This window comes from Lucilia cuprina, chromosome 4, assembly GCF_022045245.1.
Source record: "Lucilia cuprina isolate Lc7/37 chromosome 4, ASM2204524v1, whole genome shotgun sequence".
NCBI classification, from domain to species: domain Eukaryota; kingdom Metazoa; phylum Arthropoda; class Insecta; order Diptera; family Calliphoridae; genus Lucilia; species Lucilia cuprina.
The window spans coordinates 9,884,078-9,896,431 of record NC_060952.1 but is presented as its reverse complement, the minus strand read 5'-3'; the positions used below and the strand labels follow the sequence as shown (position 1 = coordinate 9,896,431).

The 12,354-nt window shown below is 26.0% G+C and overlaps 1 protein-coding gene across 1 annotated transcript in view; it reads left to right on the top strand.

Annotated features, from left to right (window-relative positions):
* Nucleotides 1-1,267: 1,267 nt before the first annotated feature.
* The window catches only part of LOC111680986 (microtubule-associated protein futsch), a 106,193-nt gene continuing 95,106 nt past the window's right edge, over nt 1,268-12,354 (top strand). Inside the window, exon 1 of the mRNA XM_046950191.1 lies at nt 1,268-1,699. The gene's annotated coding sequence lies outside the window, so the exon portion shown is untranslated. The remainder of the gene's footprint in view (nt 1,700-12,354) is intronic.

Genomic DNA, 12,354 nt, shown 5'->3' with positions numbered 1-12,354 from the left:
ATGATCAAAAACTATTGCAACAATAACAAACGACATAGTAAAGCAAATACACAATCAAAGTCATTTTGCTTGCAAACATGCGTTTGCTTTTGTTGTACTTCTAACGTCCACTTGATTAAACGTTCACAGCGCTGACCATAGCAACGCAGCGTCAATGTCTACATTTACTTCAACACAAAATTATGGTTTAAGCTGAACTGCACTCTAATAGAGAGTAAAATATGTTTGAATAACATTTGAGACTTACAACCATGTTTGATCAAACAAATTTTTATTTAGAATAATATATAGGAAGTATGTTGAAACATGTTTGAAATGAAATAAAAACCACCACCACAAATAATTTCTATTAAATAAATATAATTGAGAAGATGAATGAAGATGATGATGTTGATGCTGTGATGCTGCTTGCTGTTGTTAACCACCACTAACTTTTATTATTTTTAACTAAAGCAGTTGTGTTTGATACCAGTTTGAAATGGTTTGATGATGATGTTCTTTAGTGGTTTGTGCTAGTGCTAGTCGTGACTTTGAAATGCTGCAGATACTAACTGCTGCGTTTGTAGACGTTGTTCTTCGGTGGCAGTATTTGTAGTGGTTTATTTGAGAATTTCTTTCTTCTTTGGCCAGTCAGCCAACAACTAACTAAACAAACCAAAAAACCATTCATCCAGCCATCCAACGAACCAACAAACATCCATCCATTGATGTATCTGTCTGTTGGTTTGTTGGTTGTGTGTAAATGTCTTTTAGTTGTTTTAACTTTGTTGTCTGTCTGTTGGTCTCTCTACAAATGTATCTGTGTGTGCTATAGCGTGAGTGAGTGTGTTGTGTATTGTTGGTAATAACATTTGGATGTTATTTTTTGTACTTTTTGCTTTTATTATTATTTGGCGGCTGCTGTTGCTAGTGGTGTGTTGTTGTTTTAAACGCTGCCATCGTCGTCGCTGACTGTTACTTTTCTCTATGTAAAAAAATCGCCGCTTAACGGAGGCTATATAAATAAGCGTAGAGAAGTTATGACTCCGAGTCTCTTTGAATTTAATGAAGCGGTTGTATCTTGGTGCCAAAATCTATTACACACAGATATTTTTTGAGCCCACTTCTATTTAAACACAAACAATTAATATAACTACAAATATTTTTTAAACATTTTATCCGTTAATAATTCCAAAATTTAATTTATAAAAGAAGAAAAAACACAAAATTCTAAAACGAATTTCAAAATCTAATAAATTTTGTGAATTTAACAAAGAAAAAAAGTAATAACTTGCAAACAAATTAATTGATTTGATTAAATAATAATAAAATTAATAAAAATATTTAATAAAACCTAAAATATTATTATTAAAACAGAAATCAAGTGTTCTAATAAAAATAAAACGAAAAAGTGTGCTAACGAACCCTAAAGAAATCCAGGATATTTATTTATTACGCCATTAAAGGTCTTAAGGCCAAAAAAAGGATTAATTCTTATTTGAAAATTTTGAACAGAAATAAAAACGAATTTTTAAAAGTTAAAAAATAAATAAAACGAAATTGTGTTAAGGAATATTTCTTTTATAGAAATTCTTAAAATAAACAAAACCAAAATACTTTGAGTGTGTTTTAAAAACTTACAAAATTTGGAACAATTGCCAGCAGCCTTTAAGAAAAGGAAAAATAATTGGATTTTTTAAGAATTTGTCAAGTGTAAAAGGTGAGTGAGAAAATTTTGATTAAAAAAAGTATTCTTGGTAAAAAAAAAAAATATTAAACAAATGAGTTAAATAGCTTAAATCGAAAATTTTGAAATATTTCAAGATTAATTTTTATTTAAAAGTGTAAATGTAAAAAAACTTATTAAAGATTTTTTTAAATGAATTAAAAAAATAAATCTTGTGTTTAAATTTTTTTAACTACATTTTAAACTAATATAAAATTAAAAATATGTTAACAAACAGGATAATTTTGTCAATTTAGTAGAAAGTTGATTTCATGAACTTTTAAATTTTAACAAAAATTTTGCGAAATATTTTGTGGAAAATATAAGTTTTATATAAAAATTTTAAACAAAAAGTGAGAAATTTTAATTATTTCTAAAATTAATTAAATTGTTATTTTTAAATAAAACAGATGCCAATATAAGATAGAAATCGACGAGAATTAATTAATAATATTTTCAACTATGTATTTGAAATTAAAAAAAAAATATTTAAAAAAAATTTTAAATTGTGACTTCTCAATCAAACAGGATATTTGAAAAGGTTAATTAATAAAAAAAGGAGTTTTGAAAATTTTAAAAATTAAAAAATTGGTATTTTTTATTTAAGAAAAAAATTTTCAAATAAAAAAGCAAAAAATAAAAAAATATTTTTAAAATTTTTAGAAAATATTTAAATTTTGTAAAAATTACAGTCTTTAAGAGAATAAAATTTCAAAAAATCGTACAAATGTTTTCAATATTTAAAGTTTTATATTTTTTCTCTTATTAGATTCAAAATAAAATATTGAAAAATATAAGACCCTACATTTTTATATAGAAAAAATTTTTTAAATTAAAACAAATAATAAATATAAAAGAAAATTTATTTCCTAATTTTAAAAGCTTTCAAAAAATATATGTTTTTTTTATAAATTTTGTTTTCTAAAGTAAAATTTAATTAAATTATTTCAAATTTAAATTTTTCTTGTTGTGCAGTGACCCTTTCAGGAATAAACAATATTTTTTTTAACTAAACTAAAAATTTACGCATCTAAGAGATTTTATTTAATTTCAAATTCAGATGCAAAATTTAAAAAATTTTATTTACCTAAAATAACAAACACTTTTTTTAAAGAAATCAATTGTTAAAGTGGGCTTGATCAAAAAAACATTTTTTTGTAAAGCCCTGAAGAAATTTTGCTTACCGGGTAAGCAGAACAGTAATGTAGCTTATAAGTAATAACTACTTACTTTTGGGCTAAATAACAACAGATTTTTCTTTCGATAAGTTTTGCAAAATAACTACTTACAAATTAACTTACAACAGAGTTATGTAATAACTATTTAGTACATAACTTCGTTACCATAAACCTCCATTTGGTAATGAAGAAAAAGCCCTAAACAACTATGTTATTACATTACAAATCCAAATTACTTCGAACCTTACCAAGTAATATATGAAATAACTGGTTATTGTTACTAAAAACAAACGAAATTTAAAACAAAACTTTCTGGGATAAAATAACGTTAATTCTCATAAAATTCTACTTACTTTTGGGCTGAATAACTACTTATTTTTTCGGCAAGGTTCATAAAATAAGTAGTTACAAAAGAACCTATAAATAAGTTATGTAATAACTATATATTTTGGGACAATTATGATGAAAGCATAAAATTTCCTCAGTCGGCGTTTGAACCCAAAAGTTTAGTTGTTTTCTGTGATTTTCACTACTTGTTCAATATTTAATTAACTAGTGGTTTTTCATAAAAAAATATAAATAGTTGGTCTCGAACACTGAGCCCTAAACAATTACACCATTACAAATCCAAATTACTTAGACCGTTAATTGTATTATTCTAAATGACCATTCATTATCAAGTAATGCATGGAATAACCAGTGGTTATTAAAAAAACAAATGAAATTTTAAAGACAATTTTCTGCTTTAAAATATCCTTTAGTTTCAATAACTTTTCATTGAAAATTTTCGCTTATTTATCAGGTCTGTCACAAATTTTCATTTAATACTTAATTAAAAGTACTTTAAAAAACATACAAATTATTTTGTAAAATCTACTTTTTTTCTGACTTTTTAAATATTGAAAATTATAATAATTTTTAAAAGTAATCTTTTAAGTATATTTTGTCAGAAAATCAGAGAAATGTTACAAAAGGTTCCGAAAGTTCCTTTTTTTGTAACTATTCCTAAAAAACTTTTTAGTAAAATACTTTTATTTAAAAACTTTTTAAGCAAAATGTTTTTATTTATTTAATAAAATAAAAAACTTTGTAATTTTTAACAAAACCCTCCCTTAATAAAATATTAAAATCTTAATATAAACATATTGAACATTTAATTTAAATATTCAATAAAAGGAAATAAAAAAAATTGCACACAACTTGCAGCTAAATTCGCGAAAAAAGCGTAATATGCTATAATTGAAATGAATTCAAACAAATAAAACCCTGACATCCAACTCTTTTTCACAAAAATAGTCAAACCCATTTGACAGAAAGACATACACATACAGTCCGTCAGCCTAGACCAACCATCAGGCACACACACACTCACTCACACACAAAAGTGCCTCAAGTTAAAAAGTCTACAAATTTACTACGAAATAAAAAAGCTAACGACTGACTGACTGATTAATAAAATATTCATTCATGAAAAAATCCACTACAACAAAAACAACAAAAAAGTGTTTTTTTTTCAAAGTTGAGGTTTTATTTTCGCAGAAATATTTATTTCAATACGAGGAAGCTTTACACAAGTTAAGCTGAACTATGCAGGTATAATTACTTGTAATGCATTCTTTTTGGTTTTCTTTCTTACGTAATTAAAAGAATTTGAATTTTTATTTGAATTTCTTAAAATTGTTATAATTTATGTTGAATTTTATAATTTATGTTAAAATGACATATCAATTTAACATAAAGTGGGAAATTTAAAGAAAAATTACTTTTTATGTTAGAAGTTTTACGTTAAAGCTTTTTCAGTTTATATTATATAAATCCTATTGAAAATGTTAATGACATGTCAGCGATAGGTCAGTGGTGGGTACTGGATTCCCATTTAGAAATATTAACTGCTTTATTATTACTTAATAGAAGGTCAAACTTATTACAAGTCATTTACATTTGCTTTAATACTTTTGTTGAATACTACTGACACATTGCTTACTTTTCACTGATTTAATGGATCCCAATTTAGAAATTTAACTGCTTCATTAAAACTAAGTATAAGGTTAAAAGTATTACAAATCTTTTACATTCCCTCTTAGTTTTTTTGTTGGAAAACTACTGACACTATGCTTACCTTTCACAGGTTAAATAAAACCCAGCTGAAGCCTTCTTCACAAAAGAATAGAATTCAATTTATTCCTCCATTTAAGGCACTCGCTCAGTTTCTTATTCTTATTGGGCACAACGTACTCATGGCAAAGCGTTTTGCAAGAATTTGCACTTTATATTTTATTTGTTGTGGTCACGCTCTTTAAGAGCACACACTCAGATATCTTGACTCCATCATTTTCCTATATTAGGAAATGTCACTTATAGATCTAATAAAATTTATAAGAAGTCCTCTCTTTAACTGAATTAACTTATGTTTCATATAAAGAAAAATCAGCTATAACAGGTGTCGGCAAAGAGTATTTTCGTTTACTCATGTGGTTACTGAAGGTATGAGCGATACCTTTGTTCATCTATGGCAATAACTGTTATAGGGTGGTTGATCAGCTTACAATTCTTCATTTCGGATTGTCATTGACAAATCTTATAAAATTTGTAGGAAGTATCGGATAGTTATCCCTTTAGACTACAGGAATAATATAATAGACTATAAAAATGGACCAAATGGTCTACGAATGTTTTTGATAAACTATTAGCTCCTTACCTATGGTTCAAATCAGCAATAACTGGTGTCAGCAATGTATGAGAAAGAGAGTGCTCATTTCTTGTTGTTTGCCCATAACTGTTATAGGAAGATTGATCGGCAAATATTTCTTAAGCATGGATTGTCACTGACAAATTTTATCACATTAGTTAGAACATGCAGATGGTAATTATTGTGACTGTAGGAATAAATTTAAAGGTTTTAACATGGACCAAATGATTTCCAAGTGTTTTCGCTAAATTACTAGCTCTTTACATAACCTAACCTAATGTTTACTTCTGTGAAAGAGAGAGAGAGAGAGAGAAAACACGATCATTTCTAACTCTTTGCCGATAACTTATTTATCATGCTATATCAGTCAGCATTAAAGATAACAAGTCACAGCATTGGAAAAAGTCAAATGTTTTCTCTTCCAAAATTATAGATTTCATTAATATTAAAATCATTAAAATAAATTTATTCCCCACCTAAATAACTCTAACATAAAAAATATATATATTAAATTTCTAAACCAATTGACACAAAAGTGGACGATCATTAAAATATATTTTTCTTTAGAATTTCTCTTTATTTGATATATAATTAAATTATATTTTAATTTTTTTCTCCAAAACATTTAGAAAGATGATTTACATCTCAATAGCTCCACATCAATATAACCAATAAGTAGAGAAGTTGTTAAAAAAAAACATATTAATAAAAATTAAAATGGAAAATCTTGTTTACCAAAAAAAAAAAAAGAATTTTCTTTTTCTGTGGTTTTTCCTTCTTCATTATCTTTTAGTTGCCATGGCAGTTTCATTTTGCTGTAAAACCAGCAACAGTCGTCCAAAAGTGTTAATTATAATTTATGATTGATGATTTTTGTTTTTTTTTCTACTACAGGATGTTGTAGTTTGCAAATAAACATTTAGCCAGTTTGCTTTTAATTTCATTAATTAAATATTGAATGAAGAAAATGTTTGTTTACGGTGATTTTTGTGTGTAGACAAAAAAACAACAACACAACAACAACATTTTCAAACAAATTCATTAATAACTTTAGAGATCATTAAATATATTTGTTTTAAATAATTTTTTGGCGATTTGTGTTTCACAAAGAAAGTTTGATCAATTGGAAATTTGATGGATTCTTATAAACACAGAAGAAATTGTTAGAAATGGTACTTTTTTGAAAAAGTACTTTTTATGGAATTGTTAAAAGGTACTTTTTATGTACTCTTTTGTAATTTAATGAATTTATTATATAATAAAACTGGTTTTTAAGTTTTGTCTTCGTCGGTTTAGTGGTTAGTGTTTTAGTCTATTAGCCCCGAGGTCTTGGGTTCGTTTCCTATCATAGACAATGTTAAAGAAACTTACAAGAATTCTAAAGGAGGCTTAGATTTTTTTTCTTTGGACTTTACGCAATTATTTTTCTGAACTAACCATATATATAAGTATGCAATAGTTTTATAAAGTACTTTTTTCCAGTTGGGACAAAAAGTACTTTTAAAAAAGCGTCAAATTTGTTGACTTTTTTACCCACAAATATTTTGCTTTAAAGTAAGTTTTTTGAATGAAAAAACACTGTTTTTAAACTAAAGCGATCTCCGGTAGGTTAGATGGCATTCAATAGGTTAGTGTTCAAGTTTGGTAAACCGGAGATGGTGGATTGGATTCCCATCAAAGGCCCTGGTTAAGGAACACACAACAGGCCCTATATAGACCTAGTATACACACCTAGGTTCTCTCTTTCAAACTAACTAATTAGAAGTAGATTCTAAGCTTTTACATATTTTCAAAAAGTACTTTTTAGCAAAAGGTACCATTTATAAAAATTTAAAAGAAAAATTTAACTTTTTTTAAATCCAAAAAATCCGTATTTGAATATTAAACAAATATTTCGTTACATTTTTTTTTTACTGTTCTTTTTCAACACATTTTTTTATAAAAACATTTCCTATTGGGTTTGTTTACAAAGTTAAACGTCATTTAAAAATCATACAATTATAATTGTCTTTTAGTTAACAAAACCTTGACCAATATGGTTTAAACTACAAAAAATTTCATTTTTAAAAAAATATACTAAACATAATTAATATTACAAAAATTCCAAAAAAATTGGTAACTAATTTTCAAGATTTACAAAATCCTATTACACATGTAACTAAGTATTAGATGATTAACATTTTTTATGGAACATAAAAAAAACAAAAACAACATTATCATAACAAGATCAATTAATTGAAACCACAATTAACACCTAAAGTTTTTTTTTCAAATACTTAATTTGTAAACATTCTTAATACGTGACACTTATTAAAATTGAAAAAACAAACACTTTACAATTTCAAAGAACAGGGAATGATTCAATTAACAAGGGGATTTTTTACACAAAAATCATAAAAAAATATTAACAGAGAAAATAAAATATTTGTTTAAATTATAAGAAACAAGTTAAATTATAAATGTTAATATTTAAAATTATTTTTCAATAAATTCTATTTAAATTTATAGAATTTAAAATTTAAGTAACATTAAATTTTTCTACTGTTTTTTTCATAACAACTCATTATTTTTGGCAATTGTTCAAAAATTTACTTTCGCTGATTTTCCAATACAATAGACCGAAAACACGAGCACAGACAACAATAAATTAAATACGAAATGAAATGCGTATAAAATAATAGAATAAAATCCTGCATAAAATATATAAAAAGGCATTTATTTAAGTGGATACATGCAGAAAAAAGAGTTGACTTTAAAAATATTCAATCATATTTTAGTTGCTGTAATCATGTTTGTCTTTATAACGATCATATTATGTTAAAGTATTATATTTTTAAAGCAACATCTATAAACATACAAATGAATGTGAGAAACATGTATGTAATTACTTGCTGTCATCATAAAGACACATATACATTTGTTGATTGCCACAATCATGTTTATGAAGAATTTAACATAATATGATTGCAGTTATCTTAATAATTTATAAAAACTTGCGGTAATTTATAATAATATTTTTCAGTGTAACTATAAGAGAATATATTGAAACAAGTGTACGTTTGTTAATAGTAGAACACACACACACACTAATGCAAACGTGCATACACACATACTTACGTATGTAACGAAAGTATAGAAGGTCAGACAGTAGTTAAAGGATACATATTCCCTTGTTGTTATTGTTATTTTATGTTAAACACAAGAGCATGAGAAAAAACGTACAAGACATGAATGCTTAAAAAGAAGGGCGAATATTCTGGGTGTTTTTTCTGCTATTGATGCTGTATTTGGAGAATATCCTTTTTATGTTGTTCTTGTACATATTTATATGTATGTATTTGTTCTATAGTATAGTTTCATAAATGTCTAGTCAATGTCTGGGTTTGTAGTCGATTTTCCAGCCAACCTGCCAGCCATTTAATGCAAGCGAAGGAAAAAAGAATAAAACGAATATTTGTGTTTAAATCATAAGTTTCTACTTTATTTTTGGAGGGTAAAACTTTTAGTTATTTATTTTTATATTTTTACAATGCGTATAGGTTTTTTTTTTTTTTTGTTTAGCCACGAAAAAAACCTTTATGTTATCTTGAGTATAATAATTTTCAAAAAGCCTACAACTTTTTGAATAATTTTTTTATAAAATTTATGCATAATTTTTCTTTGTCTTAATAACAAAAATAAAGAAAGCTACGTGTTTTATTAAAAATAATTTTGATATTTTTTCTAAGAGAAATTTTGTTAAAGAAATTTTTTTATGCGGGCTTAAAATTTAAATTTTGACTTAAATTATAAATTGTGTCGTTTTTTAAAAGTTTAATGAACTTTGAAAATTTTTAAAAAATATAACAAATATTTTTTAAAAAAATGTACCTTTTATAAACTTTTTTTAATTAAAATAAAAAAATTATTAAGAAAATTTACTTTTTCGAGCTTTTTTCAAAAATAATGCTTAAAAAATATTTATAAAATATTAGGTGGTTATTTTCTGAAGGGGAGTTTGTATGAGGTCTAGAGTGAAATGAAACCGGATTATTACAAAAATTAACTGTGTCTTTTAGACTTAAAACTAAGTTTTGACGATTTTGATTGACATTCTACAACATTTAACATATTTGTGAGCCCAAAAGCCCTATTCGGGGAATACGGTTGTATAGGGGCTAGGAGAAATAATTGACCGATTTTAACTGAATACGACAGCATTCATTTTTTGGTTAAAAGATGATAATCTGAAAAGTTTCATTAAATTATTTTACGTGGACACAAACACAGACAGACATACAGACGAACGGATGGACAGACAAACAGACGGAGGGACAGACACACGGACGGATGGACAGAAAGGTGAACATAGCTAATTCGGCACATAAAGTGGTTCTTAGTCGAATGGTATACTTTAAGGTGGGTGTAGGATCAATATTATTGGGTGTCACAAACATCAACACAAACGCTTAATACCGTCTCCCCTTTATGGTGGTGTAGAAGGGGGACGGTTTTAGAAATAAGTACTTTCATTCTTAAATAGATTAAAACTAACAATTAAAACTGATAACAAGTTGTTGGACAGAAAATATTTCAGTTTTTTACACAAAATTTCCAATAAAAAATTCATTTATTTTTTAACAATGAATATTAAAGTAACGATTTTTAGCAAAGTTAAAATTTTGTTTTTAAATAAATTTAAATTTCCTATAATTTCCCTTAGTTTCCTTCTATTTCCTTTTATACTCAACATTTTTAGTGTAGCAGGTGTTTTTAGTATTTTAAGCATCACAATTTATTTGCAACAAACCGAAATAAAAATGTTGTTTTTTTTTTTGTTACAAAATTTATACAAAGAATATATTTTTTTGTCTATCAAAAAAAAGGAAACCGCAAATATTTTATTTTTATACAAGGAGTATGTGACCAAAAAACACATACATATGTACATTAAAACAGGGTAAAATAAAAGGATGTATACATAAAACATTAAATAGAAGCTAGCCCAAAAGTAGGCTACAATTTCTAGTTTAAAAGGCTTCTAGTTTAAAAGGTATTTCTCTGCAAAATACTTTTTCCAAGAGGTACCTTTTAAAGAAGTACTTTTTTAAAAAGTATGTAATTTTCTCTTTATAAAAATGTTCTTTCAGGTACAAAAGTACTCTTCTAAAATGATCTTTTAAACACTTAAGAAAAGTACTTTTTTCACAATATTTGTCCTTTTTTAAGTACCATTACATAGTTGTTTTATAATAAAGAAAAACTCCTAACAAAACTTCCATTATTTTGAGACACGCCTCAAAGTCTGCTTTCATTTGAAATATTTTCTTCTTTATCCTGTAACAAATCCTTTAGCAAATCATTAAAGAAAAACCTTATATTATGCAAAATGATTTTTTTAATTTTATTTCTTTTTTCATTTTGTGTTGATTTAAACTATTTATGCAAAAAAAAACAACATCAAAGAATTTTAACTAAACAATAAAAAAACTAAAACAATATTAGCTGAAAAGCAAAAAAAAAAAAAATAATTTATATTCATATTAGAAAAAAAAAAACAAAAGTATATATCCAATAAAAAAAACTACAGCAGGTGCTGCATATTTTACTGGACATACAGCAAAAAAAAAACAAAAACGTACACAATATTACAAATAGCAAAAACAACAAGAAAAAATAGCATCAATATAACAAGTATGATGATGTTCTAAAAAAAATCTCTTCTCTAAACTATTTTACAGTTCCATATATGCATGACAGGGATGAAATAAAATTAAGTACTATTCTATATCGTAGTACCTCCACGACAATGTGGAAGCTTATTTGGGTTTGAAAAATGTTCCTTTATCTCCACGACAAAAGTTTTTTTACTTGATCGACTAGTCCATATAATAGTACCATAGATTAGTCCATATTATAGAGAAGAGATCAGAGAGTACAGTAGTTAATAGTTTATAGATTATTTGAAAGAGTAGTCCATGAAATTTCACAGACAATGACCAAGTCCATATAATAAACATCAGACTGATCACTAAACTAGCTTATAGTCAGGCCAAAAAAAACTAGTCAAAAGTCTAGAGAATTGACTAGTCAACAAACAACTACGAAAACTAGTCTATAGACCAGTCCATAAATTAGTCCATAGACTATCCACAGGCAACTGCATAGGCTAGTTTATATACTAGTTAATAGCTTAGTCTTGAGAATAATATGGGCTAGTAAATGGACTAGCACATATACCATTACAAGTACTAGTTAATAGACTGGTCCATAGATAGGTCAATCGACTAGATCATAGTCTAATCAATATATTAGTCCATATAATAAAAAATGGCTTAGTCCTTATTATAAACTAAAGACTTCTCAATAGATTAGTTCATATATTTGTCAACTTTTTTAACTTTTCTAAATTTAAATTCCCCTTGCCGGGATCCATGATGAAATAACATACATACATATGTATGTATGTATGTATGTATGTATGTATGTATGTATGTATGTATGTATGTATGTATGTATGTATGTTTATATGTGTAAATGCATATGTGCATATCATGACATTTTAAATGGTAGATAAATAATAGAATAAACTAGAAAAACGACAAAAAATAAAAAAATACCACACAACTACTCTCACAAAGAGTATGGCATCCTTCATAAACACTCAGCTACCTATACAAACACATACTCTTTGGGTATTGTGTTATAGACTATAAACATTACCGTTAGTATACCTCCTTATTTTTTAGGTTTATAGCTCTCTGTGGTCATTTTACTATTATTATGTTTTTTTTTTTTTTTTT